The sequence below is a fragment of the Macaca fascicularis genome, chromosome 5, assembly GCF_037993035.2.
Source record: "Macaca fascicularis isolate 582-1 chromosome 5, T2T-MFA8v1.1".
NCBI classification, from domain to species: Eukaryota; Metazoa; Chordata; class Mammalia; order Primates; family Cercopithecidae; genus Macaca; species Macaca fascicularis.
In genome coordinates, this window is record NC_088379.1 from 56786714 (window position 1) to 56806330 (window position 19617).

The following is a 19617-nucleotide window of genomic DNA, read 5'->3' on the forward strand; positions in this document are numbered from 1 at the left end:
TCCACCTCCAAATACCATCACATTGGGCTTTAGACTTCAACATATGAATTTTGGGGGACACAAACATCCAGTCAATAGCAGAGCTATCAGAAAAACAGTAGGAGGCATTCGACTTTACTATGTCAGAATAATTTCACACAAAAATACTGGAAAATAGTAGACTTGGCTATGAGGTTTCGGCATTTACTTCCTTTGCATCTGGTGTAGTTAAATCCTGAAGAATATTAAGGCACAAACCTAACCCAACATTGGAATAGATAAAAAATATCCTCCGAATTAAGTCCTATATGACTTCATGGGTAATTTCAATCCAGACATATGCAGAAATTTTCAATTTTTTTTTTTTTTCAGATGGAGTCTCACTCTGTCTCCCAGGCTGGAGTGCAGTAGCATAATCTCAGCTCACTGCAACCTCTGCCTCCTGGGTTCAAGGGATTCTCCGGCCTCAGCCTCCTGAGTAACTGGGACTACAGGCACACACCACCACACCTGGCTAATTTTTGTCGTTTTAGTAGAGATGGGGTTTCACCATGTTGGACAGGCTGGTCTTGAACTCATGATCTTGGGTGATTCGCCTGCCTTGGCTTCCCAAAGTGCTAGGATTACAGGCGTGAGCCATCTTGCCCTGCAAGAAATTTTTCATTCTGTTACACAAAATATTTTCATAGCTATTCCCAATCTTACCTTAAAATTGTGATCACTGCACAATCAGAATACTGTATTTGTAACATTATCTCCTGGTTTTGTGGTCAGCTTGCTACTTTAATTCAGTCCAAGGCCCTATATTGAGTTGGTGCTCAATAAATATTTGGATACTTGTTTATTGAATAAGATAGGGTCACACAACTCCAGCTTTTACTAGTAAATGTGGCTTGCAAAATCAACTGATACTAGCATCAGTCTGAACCACACACTGTATTATGTTGTGTTTAACTGGAGAATAATTTATTGCAGTCTGGATCTTTAAAAAGGTACTTAAAATTCACTTTGAAAAATATCTAATGTCTGGAAGAAAAAGAAATGGGGACTCTACTGAAAAGGCCTAATGTCATCGACTTATTGGCAAATACAATATGGAATGATATTGCTCTGGTGAGGATGCTTCATCCGGGATATAATTCCTTCCTGCTGCTTCTCTGTGGGTCCTACGCAGAAAAGAGGCTTGAGGAAAAGGCAATTGAATGTTTGTAAGAAGCAGATCATTAAAACCCGGTTAATGCTGAAGAAACAAGCTGGTGGATCTAACTAAATAAAAAATTATTTCTGATAGGAAAAATGAAACTTAGACAACCAAGTAATAAAGACTAATTTCAAACGTTGTCTTCAGGCACAATGCTTTTTCCTTATCTCTTCTTAACTAACTGTATTAAATGAAGACTCTCTATTATTTATTTAATAGAATTTTATATTTATACTTTTCTGTTGACAGAAAATAAATTTCTCTCTTAAAAAGTAAAAGTTACATGTAACAAAGGGCCTTTGCTGTGGTCTGGAAAGTAGAGCAAATTGGAGTAGGATGAGAGAGAGGAAAGGGAGAGAAAGCGAGAAAGAGGACAATGCCTTGGAACCCACAGAGTAGTGTGTTTGTAACATTATCTCCTGGTTTCATGGTCAGCTTGGTTTCTTTGGGATGACCTGAAGTGGGCAGGGAACTCACTCTGAATAGTTTTGAGTTAAAGCGTCCAGCCCCTTTCAGGGGTTGTTGAAGTCATGTCACATTAAATGTTACCTGATCCAGTACCACGGAATTGGCAGGAGCGTAAGAGCTAAGAACTGCAAGAAAATGTGTCGACATAAAATTTAACACTGAGCTCTCCATAAAAATATAAAGCAAGGTGACCCTCTTTAGAAACCCATTAAAGGACTGTAACACCAGCAGAGACAGGATCCCACTTCACTCCACTCCCCCATTACCTATAACAACACAGACACTGACGTGAAGGGACTTAATCTAGCATCAGCAATGGTGGAGCGTGACGATTGGTAAGTACATACTATGAGGCAGCGACCCCCTAGTGGCATGCCAAGGTCAGCGCATATCTGAAGAGTGTCAGCAAGACAGCTGTGCCAAAGTGACCAGGCACAGGAAAAAGAGATGGAGTTCTCTTAATGGCTGTCAAAAGATCAAGTTGACTCTTCTGGCACCTGCCAAGAGAAGGAGGAATTTTGAGTGCTGGGAAGATTGGAGAACTGCGGTGCCAGTATTTACACAGATGGGTGCTCAGAGCCAGAAACTACTATTGTCATACTACTAACCTCTGAAGCTGCTGTGGAATATGAGGATATACTGTGTATTGATTATAGTAAACTTTACTGAATTGTTTAATGTAAATTGGTTGACTCAATATAAAAAAGGCCCTCTACTCAAAAAAATCTTTTGAAAAGATTTCCTAATGTTAGCCTTTAACTGCTAACATCAGGGATAATTTTAACATTATGATAAAGTATCCTGGCTTTATTGGTTTAGAAAATTGCATTTTATCTTGGCTCTTTTGTTTAAAATGTATAAGAAACTTATAAAATTCAATATGTACTATTTGACATTCTCATTATTATAAATGCAATTTTAATTCGGTGACTAATGAGAACTTGGTGAACCTGGGGTTTTGAACAATTTTCTTTTTTTTTTTTTTTTTTTTTTGAGACGGAGTCTCACGCTGTTGCCCAGGCTGGAGTGCAGTGGCGCGATCTCGGCTCACTGCAAGCTCCGCCTCCTCGGTTCAGGCCATTCTCCTGCCTCAGCCTCCTGAGTAGCTAGGACTACAGGCGCCCGCCACCGCGCCCGGCTAATTTTTTGTATTTTTAGTAGAGACGGGGTTTCACTGTGGTCTCGATCTCCTGACCTTGTGATCCGCCCGCCTCGGCCTCCCAAAGTGCTGGGATTACAGGCTTGAGCCACCGCGCCCGGCCTTTGAACAATTTTAAGGGCGAAAATAGTAATATATTTAAAGGCAAAGGCAAATAACAATATACTATACATAAATATAAAAGCAATACTATTACTAACATAGTCTTTGTTTTTTCATATGGACAAGATCCAGTTCCTATAACCTTAACTGTAACTTTCTACAGTAAGGAATATGGTGTGTGTATTATAATGCATGTGGGAGTAGCTGTCAAATGAAATCTGGTCTATTTTCTACTCAGCAATTCTCTGGGTGAAAAAAAGTGACTTGGCATTCATATCAGGCTTTTAATATTTATTGCCTATTTATATGTATATTGTAAATTCTTTTTTGGGGGAAGGGGGGTGGAGTCTCGCTCTATCACCCAGGCTGGATTGCAGTGGCACAATCTCAGCTCACTGCAATCTCCACCTCCCAGGTTAAAGCGATTCTCCTGTCTCAGCCTCCCAAGTAGCTGGGATTACAGGTGCACACCACCACACCCAACTATTTTTTGTATTTTTAGTAGGGACAAAGTTTCATCATGGCGGCCTCAAACTCTTGACCTCAGGTGATCCACCCACCTTGGCCTCCTGAAGTGTTGTGATTACAGGCGTGAGCCACCACACCTGGCCTGAATATTGTAAATTCTTGATAGTGTTCAAGAGGCCAAGTTTCAGTGAACCTATAAAAATTGTCCAGTAGCCCTCTCTAAAAGGCATGATGGAGAATATTTGATATTTGGGGAGGAGGGAAAGATCTCACAGAATATTGCAGCTTCTGCCCCATAAAGATTGGTTTCTCTCACCATATTTCTCCACCATTATTTTCTTCTCTTTACCTTACCTTATCCTCAAGTGTTCAGAAGACACTTTAGATTCTGGAATAGAACAGGCTGAGGGTGGTCGCTCATGCCTGTAATCATCCCAGCACTGTGGGAGGCTGAGGCAGGCAGATCACTTGAGGCTAGGAGTTTGAGACCAGCCTGTGCAACATGGGCAAAACCCCATCTCTACTAAAAATACAAAAAAAAAAAAGCTCACATCTATAGTCCCAGCTGCTCGGGAGGCTAAGGCATGAGAATCACTTGAGCCCAGGAGGCAGAGGTTGCAGTGAGCGGAGATCACGCCATTGAACTCCAGCCTGGGGGACTGGGCAAACTCTGTCTTAAAAACAAAAACAAAAAGATTCTGAAATAGAAATTATCTCATACTTTAGAGTAGTAGATTTGGGAATATGATTAATTTTTTCTTCAGAATGCAAGTGGTCATTAGTATAAGCAAGATTTAAGTGAAAATTAGCTGACCATTTTCTACATGGGGTAATCCAAAGAGTTGTTTAGTATGGTTAGATCTTTGCGTCTTACTTCCTGCTGTCATACCGTTCAAATGAGTAACCTATTAACGATGGCTTCCGGAACACAATTAAAAGGAGAAGAAAATTCCTTTTGAATGTGTTACAGAATTCACAGAATGCCCACACCTGGCAATCTTTCAAGGTAAAATAGGAAAAACTATTTTTCCACGATGGTTTAATTTTATTAAAGACAAAAGGATGAATAAACTTTCAAAATCTTCTCTGGGAAAGCTCCCCAAGTGACTAAAAAGACCCCCTATTGGCCAAGGGGACCACAGAGAAACCTTAAAACTAGTTCCCAGGGCCACGATGCAATGGGAGGTCCCACTCCTTATACTCTCTCCCTTGCTAACCACCATCGGGCTTCCTTCCCTACAGGCAAAACAGAAACCAGCCCTTTCAAAACAGCCACTGCACTGCTGATTTTCACTAATCACCTGATGCTCACCCTCCCTTTTGCGGTTTCCACAAAACAACTGACTAGAATATGGATACCTCCATAAAACTAGCTCCCAATCCTTTTACTCTGCTTTACATTCTATTATGAGGTCTCAGCCCCCAATTACTCTGCAAGTCCAGTTCTGCTTTTTCTTCTAGCTTATCAGACCTTTAGCTCTACTGGTTTTCTAGATTCTACTTCCTGTTCTCTCCTAATAGGGTGTATGCATAGATTTATAATCCAGATCACTTTTGGGTGGCCTCGTAACATTCTCCAGCCCACTCCCAATTATGTGTATTCTCCTGCTGTTTCAAGTGGTCCAAAACAACAGTCTGGGACCAATGTGACTTTAAATTCTGAGGCTCCAAGAAAAACATTAAGGTTTCCTGTTCTATGTTAGCTGCAGAGAGAAATCTCTCCAGCATCAAGGTTGAAATAGCTTTCTTTTATGCACTGCCTGCAAAGAAATGAAGCTTGAACAATATTTATACCTTTTGAATCTCCTGGTCCAGATGGTCTATAAACTAGGTCCTTTAGTTCTCACCTACATTTCTGTCTTCTTTACTAAATTCACATTGCACTTTGGTAGGAGGGATATCTAAAAGTAAGCCTTGAAATAAGCCCTCAAAGAGAAAGAAAAAGAAAGTTAAGAAAGACTAAATAGAAGAGAATATACAATAAAGAAAAAAATATATATATATACACACACATATATACATTTTTGAGACGGAGTCTTGCTCTGTCACCCAACCTGGCGTGCAGTGGCACATTCTCGGCTCACTACATTCTCCACCTCTGGGGTTCAAGCGATTCTCCTACCTCAGCCTCCCAAGTAGCTGGGACTACAGGCGCCCACCATCACGCCCAGCTAACTTTGTATTTTTAGTAGAGATGGGGTTTCGCCATGTTGGCCACGCTGGTTTTGAACTCCTGACCTCAGATGATCCACCTGCCTTGGCCTCCCAAAGTGCTGGGATTACAGGCATGAGCCACTGTGCCCGGCCAAAGAAAAATATTTTGAAATGTAAGTCATCATATTGAAATACATGAAATGGCTGGGTGAGGTGGCTCATACCTATAATCCCAATATTTTGGGGGGCCAAAGCAGAAGGATCATTTAAGGCCAAGAGTTCAAGATCAGCCTGAGAGGCATGGCAAGACCCCATCTCTACAAAAATTAGCAGGGCATGGTGGCATGTGCCTGTAGTCCCAGCTACCTGGGAAGCTGAGGTGGAAGGATCACTTGAGACCAGGAGGTCAAGGTTGCAGTGAGCCAAGATTGTGCCACTGCACTCCAGTCTGGGTGACGGAGAGTGACTCTGTTCCCCCCGCAAAAAAGAAAAAAGAAACGTATAAAATGTATAAAAAATGATTAATTACTAAAAATATGTGGACCAAAAGGAAAAGTATTTAAAGGAAAAAAACATCCATTTGTCATGTGTCAAAACAAGGTTGAAAATCAAGCATGATAGGCAAATATTCCAACATACATTCCCTAAAGAAATTAACTATTCTATAGGACACATACCCCACCTCATTCCTGCTGCCAGTATCAGATGATCAAGGTCAAGTGTCTCAGAGAGCCACTGGTTAATTTTCATAAATCCAACAAAATGGCATTCAAGGCCCTTTGCAATCTGAACTGTAAATTGTCATTGTTGTATAAGGTAGTAAGACAGTTAATTTTATGTGTGAACTTGTCTGAGCCACAGTGCTCAGATACTTGGTAAAACATCATTCTGGAGTTTCTGAGTAGATGTTTTTTATTTTATTTTATTTTTTAATGGATGAGATTAACATTTAAATCAGTGTAATTTGAGTAAAGCATGTTACCCTCCATAAGAGTAGGTGTCATCCAGTCAGCTGAAGATCGTAACAGAGCAAACACTGATCTCCCCTGACCAAGAAGGAATTCAGCTAGCAGACTCATTATGGCCTTGAAACTGCCACTCTTCCCTGGGTCTCCAGCCTAGCCTGCAGATCTCGGATTTACCAAGCCTCCACAATTGCATGAGCCAATCCCTTAAAATAAATTTCTCTCTCTCTCTCTCTCTCTCTCTCTCTCTCTCTCTCTCCCCAAACAGACACACACACACACACACACACACACACACACACACACACACACACCCTGTTGGCTATGTTTTCTCAGGAGAACCCCAATATAGAGATAAAATCAAAGATTCTATAATCAGAAATATGGATTGAAGCCCTGGATCTGCCATCTACTAACTGTCTATATTGGGAAAATTACTTTACTTTGGGAGGCCAAGGTGGGTGGATCACCTGAGGTCAGGGATTCGAGACCAGCCTGGACAACATGGTAAAACCCCATCTCTACTAAAAATACAAAATTAGCTGGGCATGGTGGTGCAGGCCTGTAATCCCAGCTACTTGGGAGGCTGAGGCAGAATAGCTCGAACCCGGGAGGCAGAGGTTGCAGCGAGCCAAGATCGTGCCATTGCACTCCAGCCCGGGCAACAAAAGCAAGACGCCATCACAAAAAAACAAGCAAACAAGCAAAGAAATAACATGGAAATAAGTGAGGCTGAGTGTGGTGGTGCACACCTGTAGTCCCAGCACTTTGGAAGGCTAAGGTGAGAGGACTGCTTGAGACCAGGAGTTTGAGATCAGCCAGGGCAACATAGTGAGACTCTGTCTCTACAAAAGACATTAGCTGGGCTCCTGCTTGAGCCTAGGAGTTGAGGCTGCAGTGAGCCATAATCACACCACTGCACTCAAGCCCAGGCAACAGAGCAAGACCCTGTCTCCAAACAGTAATGATAACAACAGTAATAAAATACAATGGGAAGAAGTAATCACCTTAATTCCCTAGCCATGCTAGAGTGCATTCCATGTAATTCTCTTATTATCTCTATTCCTTTGTTTCTGCTACACCCTTTGCCTATCATATCTGTTCTTGTCTACTTAGATAACCCTTACTTTTCTTTCCATTAAAAATAGGTCCATGAATTCTTTGATACTCTTCAAGTTTAATCCCTCTCCCATTCAGTATAGCCTGGACTTAGTGAGTTGCTTCTACTGAACAGAATATGGCAGCAGTTGCAGCTTCTATCTTGTCTCTCTCTGCCCTCCCCTACCATCACTTGTTATATGTGAAGCCAGCTGCCTGATCTTGGTCCCAATGGAGAGACCTAGTGGCAAGGAACTGAAGCCTCTGCCAACAGTAACTGAACTGGGAGGCAGATTCTCCAGCCCCTCCATGACTTCAGCCCCAGTCAACAAGTTCATTGAAATGTTACAGTAGATAGCTAGTCAGACATGAGCAGAGCAAGAGAGAGGCTCCCACATCAGGAACGTCAGGTAACCATCAGGTGATGGTCAGGCCGTTATTAAACTGTCTCTCTAAAATAATAATTGGTTGCAGGCAGTATCAGGGAAAGTAAGTTTTCCAATAAACAAAAACACCAGAAACTGGTGATTATCAGCTTCCCAATAAGATCTCAGGAATCGGGTGAGTGGGCTCAAGCATGCACATTAAGAGGCAAATTGGCAGTTTAACTGATACATGACCTTCTATAAACATTTGACTGGTAAGGGAAGAACGCCTCAAGTGAGCATGCATACAATGCCAGTGAACACACTGAGCATGCTCCTTCCCTAGCTCTAGCAGGCCACTGTGCGTGCAGACAGCCCACCCCAAGGAAGAATCAGGGGAGAAGGGACACAAGACCCGAGAAGCACGCCAACATACAAAGCCCTAAGTCAAAAAGTCAAACCACACATTTCATCTCTCAAGTCACCCACTTCAGCCTCTTCCAAGTGTACTTCCTTTCATTCCTGTTCTAAAGATTTTTAATAAACTTCTTTTTTTTTTGACACAGAGTTTTGCTCCTGTTGCCCAGGCTGGAGTGCAATGGCGCGATCTTGGCTCACCACAACCTCCGCCTCCTGGGTTCAAGCGATTCTCCTGCCTCAGCCTCCTGAGTGGCTGGGATTACAGGCAGGCGCCACCACACCCGGCTAATTTTGTATTTTTTTTTTTTTTTTTTTAGTAGAGACAGGGTTTCTCCATGTTGGTCAGGCTGGTCTCAAACTCCCGACCTTAGGTGATCTGCCCGCCTCGGCCTCCCAAAGTGCTGTGATTACAGGCATAAGCCACCGTGCCTGGCCTGATTTGTAATAAACTTTCACTCCTGCTCTAAAACTTGCCTCAGTCTCTACCTTTGCCTTATGTCCCTCAGTCAAATTCTTTTTTCTGAGGAGGCAAGAATTGAGGTTGCTGCAGACATGTATGGATTTGCCACCACTAACAGTAACCTCATGAAAGATGCTGAGCCAGAACCACCCAGCTTAGAGCTCTTGAGCCTCAGAAACTGTGTGAGATAATACGTATTTGTTGTTTTAAGCAACTATATTTTGAGGTATTTGTTACACAACAAATCACTAATACCTCACATACTCAAGCCTAGCACATAAAGACCTCTTACAATAGTTAAGCTAAAAATGAGGGTTTCCTATGTGTCATACATTGTTCTAAGCCTTTTGCAAATATTATCCCATTTAATTGTCATAAAGACTCTAGCAGATATATTATTACCTCTGTTTTACAGATGAGGAAACAGATCAAATTATAGAAAGCTGAGTAGGCCATAGTAGGCCTGTAATCCTAACATTTTGGGAGGTCAAAGTGGGTGGATCCCTTGAGCCCAGGAGTTTGAGATTAGCTGGGCAACATGGTGAAACTCGTCTCTACCAAAAATACAAAAATTATCCGGACATGGTGGCACACACCTATAGTCCCAGCTACTCCGGAGGCTGAGGTGGGAGGATCACTTGAACCCGGGAGGTTAAGACTGCAGTGATCTATGATTGTGCCACTGCATTCCAAGCTGGGTGACAGAGCGAGACCCTGTCTCAAAAAAAAAAAAAAAAAAAAAAAAGCTGAGTAACTTGCCTCAAGGTCACACAGCTAGCAAATGTTGCTGAATTAAAGAATGAATAATTATGTTTCTTATTAGCAGGTCTATATTTCATTCACCTTAGAATCTCTTTTAGTGCCTAACCCAGTATGCTACTGGGACTCAAATATTTGTTAAATCACTATCTCATAATAAAGGCAGCTTAGTTTTTCAAGAATGAAGTCTTGGAAACCCTAATTGTGGATTATTTATTTATTTATTTATTTACTTTGAGACGAGTCTCACTCTGTCACCCATGCTAGAGTACAGTGGCGAGATCTCTGCTCACTGCAACCTCTATCTCCCAGGTTCAAGTGATCCTCCCACCTCAGCCACCTCAGCACCCCCCAGTAGCTGGGACCACAGGCATGCACCACCACACCCAGCTAATTTTTTGTATTTTTGGTAGAGACGAGGTTTCACTATGTGGCCCAGGTTGGTCTCCAACTCCTGAGCTCAAACAATCCTTCTGCCTTGGCCTCCCAAAGTGCTGGGATTACAGGCATGAGCCACTGCTCCTGGTTTGATTGTGGATAATTTAAATTGACTCCCAAAACATAATTCTTTTCCTTTACTGAGAAGAAATAAGTATTATAGTAAACATATGTGTGAGGATACTAAAATAAAACTTGGAGGATTTTTACCCTTCTCTACACATCTTCCCCTGCAAGTGCTTGATAAGAGTGTGTTGATAGTCTGATTACATACTAAATTTGGTGGTTCCTGATTCTGTTAAATAAAAATTACAGGAGGCCATTGTTTTGGACTAAGCTCCTGCACTAGGCCTCAATGGACTAGACTGATAATCAAAACAGTCACCCATGCTGAAGTTTCATGTCACCAAACTAAGTTGTTATCTGAGAAATCAGGAGAGGTAACAGTTCCCAAATAGGCCAGTTCTAATCTGCATGATAATAAAGTACTCCCTGGTTAGTTTTTTATTTTCATATTTATTTTTTAAGAGATGTGTTTCATTACCTTCCCCAGACTGACCTTGATCTCCTGAACTCAAGGAATCCTCCTGCCTTAGCCTCCCAAGTAGCTGGGACTACAGCATTCCACCACTCCCAAGAAAATTCCCTCCATTGTAATCCTTAACCCCAAATAACTTGATGTTAACCAGTCATTTTTCTATTGTTCTCTCTGTCCCTGCTTTACAAGGAAAGTGACTTTGAAATGACCGTTCTTTCTTTGTTTCTGCTTCAGTCCTCCTCTGCCTATAAAGCCAAACTCTTCCGCTCAGCTCACTGGAACACTTAAATTGTATTTTATAGAATAAATAATAAATAATAAAATAAGGGTTGCCTGATTCTAGAATTTCAATAAAGCCAGTTGAGGTGTTTAAATTTGCTGTAACTTTGTCCTTTGACAATTCAAAACAGTTCTGGAAAAGAGTAAAATGATACATTGTTTTAATGATGTATTTTTCTCCCAAATAAAAATAATTAAATAAAATGTGAGAACTAAACTCTGACCTTTTTCTTCTCTTGCCCAAATTCCTATGTAAGGGGCCTGGGGAGTCACGCCCTATAAACCATAAAGTTCATTAGAGGGGTTTTATTTAACACCAGATAACATGGATTGCTTTCCAACCTGACTGGCATAACATCACATGACAGACAAAGAGGGAAATCAAAATATTTTAATCCCAAACATGTTTCTTTGCCATATCTAGAAACAGCCCGGCAAAGCTGTCTCTTGTGGGGAAAATCTACATTCTCTAGAGCATCCCCTTTCCTTTCCTTTCCTAAAAAATTAGAATTTTTTCCTAATCCAGAAGAAAATCAACAGAAGTCTTGCACTTTCTAAAATCTAATAAGAAACACTTGCAGACTGTTCTCTCTGAAGCCTGCTGCCTGCAGGCTTTGCCTCATAATGGGAACCTTGGTGTCCACAACCCCTTATCTTAACGCAGACATTCATTTCTACTGATTCTAGGTCTTTAGACAACAATTTAACTTTTTCAACAAATTGCCCATTGAAAAATCCTTGAATTGGCTGTGTGGTGGCTCAAGCTTTTAATCCCAGCACTTTGGGAGGCTGGAGCAACCAGGCCAAGAGTTTGAGACCAGCCAGGCCAACATGGTGAAACCCTGTCTCTACTAAAAAAAATATGAAAATTAGTTGGGCGTGATGGCACACGCCTGTAATCCCAGCTACTCAGGAGGCTGAGGCAGGAAAACTGAAAATCACTTAAGCCTGGGAGGTAGAGGTTGCAGTGAGGCTGTCATCGTGCCACTGCACTCCAGCCTGGGCGACTGAGTGAGACTCTGTCTCAAAAAAAGAAAAAAGGAAACGAAGGAAGAAAAAGAAAAAGAGAGACAGAGAAAGAAAAGAAAATCCTTGAATCCACTTATTACCTGGAACACCCTCACTCTCCACCCTCCCTGTTTCCAGTTGTCCCACCTTTCTGCACAGACGAATGTACATCCTACATGTATTGATGCCTTATGTCTCCCTAAATTGCATAAATCCAAGCTACCATCCTAGGCACATGTTCTTAGGACCTCTTAAGACTGTGTCTTGGGCCACTGGTCACTCCTATTTGGATCAGAATAAATCTCTTCTAATGTTTTACAGACTTTGACTCTTTTCCTTGGCAAATCTTTCTACTGAAGTCTTTTGAGATACAACTTTCAAATAGGTGGTTGCTATTTGATCTCCATGGCTCCTCTTAATGAAGCATGAAACCAATGATCCCTTCTGGTGAGACTTTTCTAAATCACTCCCTAAACATGAGAAACCTAAAGCCAGTTTATATTGCGTGTTGGCCAAAGTTTAGAAAGCAGCTTGAGGCGGCAGCAGAGCCACGCTGGAAGTGCGGCACCGTGGCTAGAGCGGAAGTTGTAGGTGCATTGTGGGAAGCACTTTATTGTCCACAGCCAAACTGCCAGTGTGGTGACACTAACTTACAAGAAAAGGGCTGGGTTTTGAAAATGACACAGGCTCTAAAAAGCTTGGAAGCGCTGCAACTTTTGGCAAGAATCAGGGTTAGCAGGACCTCAGTGGCTCACTGCTGCTAAGTGGAGGCTGGCTCTCTGGGTCCTCCAGTGTGAGCTAGAACTGATGTCTCTATGGTCAAGTGAACAGAGCGAGTGCTGTCTTCCCCATGTGGTGGGGTTGTGCAAGATCAGTAGCTGCACCACTAGAAAGCTGGTGGAGCAAGGGCAAAGAAAAATCCCTTTGGCTCCAGAAAATCTCCTGAAAAAGGGGAAGGCTTATCAAGCCCTCAAAGCCACCCAGGCAAAGCAGGCACTTTTGGCAAAGAACGAGCAGAGGAAAGGAAAAGGGCTCAGGTCTAAGTGACTGGAATCATTCCAACATGATTCCTTGCGGCAGAAACATGACAAGGTGCATCTTAGACCACTAGAAGCGAAACCGCACGCCTTGGGATTGCCAGATAAACATTCTTTGGCCTTTGCTGTGCGCATTGAAAGGATTGATGGCATGAGTTTACTAGCGCAGAGAACCACTGCAAGACTTCACCTAAAGACAATTTTTAATGGTGTCTTTGTAAAAGCCACCCCCCAGAACCTAAAAATGCTGCGTATAGTGGAACCTTATGTGACCTAGGGATTTCCAAATCTGGAGTCCAGGAATTTTGAATTTTGAAACGTGGACAAGCCAAGGTCAAGAATAAGACCATCTCTCTGACAGAAAACACAGTGATTGAGGAGCACTTGGGGAAGTTTGGTGTCATTTGCTTGGAAGATCTCATTCATGAAATTGCCTTCCCAGGGAAGCATTTCCAGGAGATCTCATGGTTCTTGCGCCCTTTCCACCACTCAGTGGCCTGTCATGTTACCAAAAATAGAGTGGGCTTCCTCAAGGAGCTGGGCACACCTGGCTATCAGGGTGAATGCACTGATCAGCTCATCCGCCAGCTGAAATAGACCCAGGTGCCAAACTGCAGTAAATTTTTGTCAATGAAGTGGAAGCATGTGTTTTTGTTTTTTTGGAAATTTTTATCAAATATCTTCAGAGAAGATTATTTCCTGCCTTATCTTCAAATACTGGAAAGGAAGGGTCAAAGACAGTAGCTGGCCGGGAACAGTGGTTCACACCTGTAGTCCCAGCACCTTGCAAGGCTGAGGCAGGAGGATCACCTGAGGTCGGGAGTTTGAGATCAGCCTGACCAACATGGATAAACCCCGTTACTACTAAAAATACAAAAATTAGCCAGGCACGATGGCACATACCTGTAATCCTAGCTACTCAGGAGGCTGAGGCAGGATAATCGCTTGAACCCGGGAGGAAGAGGTTGCAGTGAGCCGAGATCACGCCATTGCACTCCAGCCTGGGCAACAAGAGTGAAACTCTGTCTCAAAAAAAAAAAAAAAGACAAGACAAGACAGTAGCTTATGTTCATGGCAAGCACCTCTCATCACAGTCCAGTTCCAAAAAAAAATTTCAGTCTTTCCTACATTGGCTTCTGCCTTCTCTGAAATCAGCACATTCCATGGAAGAAGGAGTCCTGCTTTTGTTGCTTCTTCTATTCTAGGGTTTAATGTTGGTAAATGAGTAACTCTAGCGTTCATACAAGGTTCCCTAAGACTCCTGCAGCAGTCGACCAAGCCCAGGGACACAAGTGAATCTGGAGATTCCTGGGGCCTTGTTTTGAAAAAGACTTGAAATACACATAGGAAGAAAGGCACAAAAATAAATGTTCACTTGTCTCCGCAACAAAAAAAAAAAAAAAAAAAAAAAAAAAAAAAAAGGCAGCTTGAGGCTTCCTTGACTTATTCCCTCTGAGCACTTTCCCCACTTAATATTAAGGAGGAGTTCTTTATATTATTTGGTGAATGGGGACTTTTTTTTTTTTCCTCTTGGTATCTTGACACTAAGTTAGTTTGGGGTGTTTACTCCTCTTACATTCTATCCCTGTATAGATAAATGAAAAATATTTTAGAAGCTGTTAAAAGAATTCTAAAGTGTGGGCAGATGCTAAGTGATTATGACAGTAAATAATTTCTTTTGTTCCTGTAGGCTTTAATATCTCTCCTACAAGATAGTACCTTCATAAATTGTCTTGTGGAAACATTATCTAAAAATTTCATTTAGGACAAAGGAGACTAGAAGCTTTTGTCATTAAACATGAAATAGCCTTGCTTTCTTTACTCCTAGAAATGTAGGCAGTATTTCTAGAAATATTTAATGATAGCGAACCACTTCCTGGCCATCAATTTGATTCCCTTCCATTTTCCTAGACTTCTGAAGAGGTCTCACTTCACATTATTTTGCATTACAGAACACAGTCTTTATACTACTACTTCTTTTTTTTTTTTTTTTTTGAGACAGGGTCTCACTCTGTCACCAATGCTGGAGTGCAGTGGCGCTATCTCAGTTAATTGCAACCTCCGCCTCCCAGGTTCAAACGATGCTCCTGACTTAGCCTCCGGAGTAGCTGAGATTACAGGCACACACCACCATGCCCGGCTAACTTTTTGTATTTTTAGTAGAGACGGGGTTTCACCATGTTGGCCAGGCTGGTCTCAAACTTCTGGCCTCAAGTGATCCGCCCGCCTCAGCCTCCCAAAGTGCTGTGATTACAGGCATGAGGCATCCTACTTGCCCACTGCCTTTATTCTGATAGCTGTTTCTCACCTGCTTCCTTACTCTGCTCCTCAAAACAAGTCTGAAATCCTTTTCCAGTAAAAATCTACTCTTTGGACACACAAATAACAACTGCACATTAGATTTTTAAAAATATTTGTTTTAAGATTAAACACAAGCCAAAAATCACCATAAGGTGACTATTTTTGTCCTAAAATTTAGTGCAAGCCAGAAACTTCCAAGGCAGAGGCAGTAAAGAGTAGTGACTGAAAGCATACCACACTTTGGAGACAGTCAAGCTGAGTTTGAATCCCAGCTGTGCCCCGCTAAGCTATGCAACCAATATTGGGATTTACGTTACCTCTTTATCTTTTGTAAAATAGGAACAACAAAAATACCTACTATAGAGGAGTGCTGTGGGGATAAACACAAAAGAATGCAATAAAAATGCTTAGTGTAACGTTTGGTACACTGTGAGTGATCAACACGCATTAGTTATTCTCTCCTTTTTTTTTTTTTTTTTTTTCCAGAGGCAGGGTCTTTCTGTGTTTCCTAGGCTAGTGCAAACTCCTGGGCTTAATGATCCTCTCCTTGGCCTCCCAAAGTGATTACAGGCATGAACTACCACACCTAGAAATGCCGTGTAGAATGGTAGTCTAACTTGACTATTTAGAATTACTAAATAGAAATTATTTACCAATACACAGATATGTTTTCTTTATATGTCCTATTTATTTTCTTGGAGAATTTCATAAACTTTCGATTTTTACAACTACAATTCATTGTAAAAACAATTATTAGTTATTAAAAAAATATGGCCAGCCACAGTGGCTCAAGTCTGTAATCCCAACACTTTGGAAGGCCAAGGCAGGCAGATTAGCTGAGGTTAGGAGTTCGAGACCAGCCTGGCCAACATGGCGAAACCGTCTCTACTAAAAATACAAAAATTAGCCAGGCATGGTGGCGTGCGCCTGTAATCCCAGCTACTCAGGAGGGTGAGGCAGAAGAATTGCTCAAACCCAGGAGGTTGCAGTGAACTGAGATTGCACCATTGCACTCCAGCCTGGGTGATAAGAGCAAGACTCTGTCTCAAAAAAAAAAAAAAGTGAATTAAAGTAAGGTCTTACAAGTGAACACTGAAGAACAAGAATGTCCATATTGGCTGTGCACAGTGGCTCATGCATGTCATCCCAGCACTTTGGGAGGCTGAGGCAGGTGGATTGCTCGAGCTCTGGCATTCAAGTTCAGCCTGGGCAACGTGACAAAACTCTGCCTCTACAAGAAATACAAAAGTTGGCTGGGCATGGTGGTGCACACCTGTATTCCCAGCTACTTAGAAGTCTGAGGTGGAAGGATTGCTTGAGCCTAGGAAGTTGAGGCTGCAGTGAGGTGAGATCGCACCACTGCACTCCAGCCTGGGTGACAGGGCAAGACCTTGTCTCAAAGAAAAAAAAAAAAAGGAAAAAAAGAAAATATCCATATTTTTTGTTCAGACAACTGCAACTGCTTACCCGCCTATTAATTACTTCTAATTATATTTATAGTAATGTAGATTAAATTGTCACTGGCAATCTCATAGGCGGTAAGATAGTTTTAATAAGGATAAGTATATAATTAAACGGGAGCTCTTAAAGACTCCTGGTAACATTTTAATTGGTTTAACCTTCTGCCTGCAACTGACAACTGGTATTCAGTAAAAGCCATAAAAACATAATATTGTTGGACCTAGGAATAGCCCCAAAGAGGTTATGAAGATGTTAACTGAATTATTTTTCTTTTTCATTTTTTGGGTAGCAGCTTTATTATTATATAATTCAAACAACATAGAAGTAACACATTTAAAGTATACAATTCAATGGTTTTTAGTACAGGTTGTGTGTCCCTAATACAAAAATCTGAAATGCTCCAAAATCCAAAACCTTTTGAGTGCCAACATGACACTCAAAGGAAAGCTCATTCTGGATTTTCAGACTAGGTTGCTCAACCAGTAAGTACATAATTTAATGCAAACATTTCCAAATCTGAAAAAAAAAGTCTAAAATTCAAAATATTTCTGGTCTCAAATATTTTGGATAATACTCAACCTGAATATTCAGAGTTGTGCAACCATCAACACAATCAATCTCGGAACATTTTTCTCACCTCGAAAAGAAACCTTCAAAAAACTAGTTGGGCATGGAGGCATGCACCTGTGGTTCCAGCTACACAAGAGGCTGAGGCAGGAGGATTGCTTGATCCTGGAGGTCAAGCTACGGTGAGCCATGTTCACGCCATTGCACTCCAGCCTGCAGCCTGGGTGACAAAGCAAGACCCTCTTTCCAAAAAAAAGAAAAAAGAAAAAAAGAAACCCCCATATCATTTCACTATCATCCCCTAATTCCATGCCTACCCCTAGCCCTAAGCAACCACTTCCTTACTTTCTGTCTGTATATATTTGCCTATTCTGGACATTCATATAAATGGAATCAAATAATATGTGGTCTTTTGTGACTGGCTTCTTTCGTTTAGCATACTGCCTTCAAAGGTTATGTATGTTACAGCACGTATTAGTATTTTCTTTTTATGGCCCAATAAGATTCCATTGTATAGGTCGGGTGTGATGGCTCATGCTTGTAATGCCAGCACTTTGAGGCTGAGGAGGGAGGATTGCTAGAGGCCAGGAGTTTGAGACCAGTCTGGACAACATAGCAAGTCTCATGGCATCCCAACCTGCGTCACGGAGCTAGACCCCATCTCTTAAAAATAAAAATTCCATTGTATATAGATGTATCACATTTGATTTATACGTTCGCCAGCTGATTAACATTTAGGTTGTTTCATCTTTGGCTATTATGAATAATGCTAACATTTGGAAAAACGTTTTTGCATGGACAAGTATTTTCATTTCTCTTGGATATATATTTAAGAGTGGAATTTGCATTACTTTTATTGGAGTGAAAATCAGAAGCAATTTCATGGTCTAACAACGGAATTATGTTACACTCTCAATAGTATTATGCAGAAATGCTACACTCTCAAGAGAAACATGCAGAAAAATGGTGGCTTTGTTGAATGAAGACCAAATAATAATAGGCTACATGAAGTGAAAAAAAGAAAAAAAAAAAAAGGATACAACCCACTTGAAATCCTCCTAGGGCTTCCCATGGGACTTCCCATTCCTTCTTCTGTTCTATGGCATCTGTCCTCTGCTTCCACATCCTGCCTCAGTTGTCTGAGGGCCAACCACACTAGCTTTCAGAGATTCTTAGAAACGTCCCAGCTTCGGAGCCTTTTCACATAGCTTCCTCTGCTTGTATCATTCTTTGCCCAGTGGTTTCAAGTCTCATCTTAAATGTCACTTCTTCAGAAAAACCTCTGATATCCCAAACCAGGAGAAAGGCAAGTGTTTCCATAGCAGCCGGAGATTTTCCATCTTAATGGTTTTGATATAGAATTGTTTACTTGGTCAAATATTGAGAGCCTTTTATATGCAGGGATACAAGGTGAAACAAAACATGCAAGATCCCTGCCACTTGCGACCTTATATTCTAGGGAGGGGATACAGTGAACAAATAAATGCACTTGGTAATTTTACATACTGATAGCTCAATGGTTATCCTCTGTTTGGACTGTAAACTCCATGAAGGCAGGAGCTATGTCTGTCTGGGCTACTTCCAGTTTGCTGAGACTCTGGCCACTAAATAAGCTCAATACATATTTTTTCACTGACAAAACAAGTATATGAAAGACAGAAATGGAAAAAAAACGGGACTTCTATAAATGGAGATCTAGCTCTTCCTCTTTCAATACTTTCTGTAATACTACATAGCTTTAAATAATTAAATCAATTAAAATAGCAAAAAGTTACTCTTTGTAGTAACAGAACCCCAAATAAAACCCATTTATGTCACCACACACTCGTTAAGTACCTGGTAATAAAACCTATTCTGAAATACCCAGACGTGTTGGTTAAGTGGATAAAATCCAATTGGCGCATTGCCAAACAGGTTCCTCCCCGTCAGCAGCATAGTTTATAGTTTTTCACAGAGGCCTTAAGCACCCATCATTTGATTCTCCCTCATTTTCCGATTTCTAAAACCCTTTAGAATCTCCCTCCACCCACACGATGTGGCAGCGAGAAAAACCGCAATTCTATTTACACGTCAATGGTAAGAGAACACATAATATTTTGCCAGGTCAACAAATTGGCAAGATCTCCACCCAAGAGAACAGTATCCCCTTTCCAGTGAATCATTCTAAGACGCTGGAGACGAGTAGGGCTAGATAAAACCAAGCTACCCTAAGGCTGGACCAGAGAAGCCGATCGTGAGCTACCTTCCCCCAAGCGCAGCGCTCGGCAGCCTCTTTCTTCCCCAAGCGCATGCGCAGCACACTCCCCGGCCACCACACGCCTCCTCCATGGGGTCGGGAGACGTTGACGTCACCGTGCAGTCTGCAAGCAACCCTTCCGCTCCTTCAAGGA

The 19617-nt window shown here is 41.6% G+C and overlaps 1 long non-coding RNA gene and 1 pseudogene across 2 annotated transcripts; one reads left to right on the forward strand and one right to left on the reverse strand.

Moving 5' to 3' along the window:
- Positions 1-494: 494 nt before the first annotated feature.
- LOC135970926 (uncharacterized) lies at positions 495-19526 on the reverse strand. 2 transcript variants are annotated; one of them, XR_012434854.1, is made up of 3 exons: positions 19470-19526; positions 13802-13920; positions 495-625 (listed from the first exon to the last, which is right to left on the reverse strand). It is a non-coding gene; the product is annotated as an uncharacterized lncRNA (long non-coding RNA). The 2 variants fall into 2 exon arrangements; XR_010586846.2 differs by lacking the exon at positions 19470-19526 and adding an exon at positions 18275-18402.
- Positions 12669-13495, forward strand: LOC107129679 (ribosomal protein uL30-like; annotated as a pseudogene).
- Positions 19527-19617: the final 91 nt, after the last annotated feature.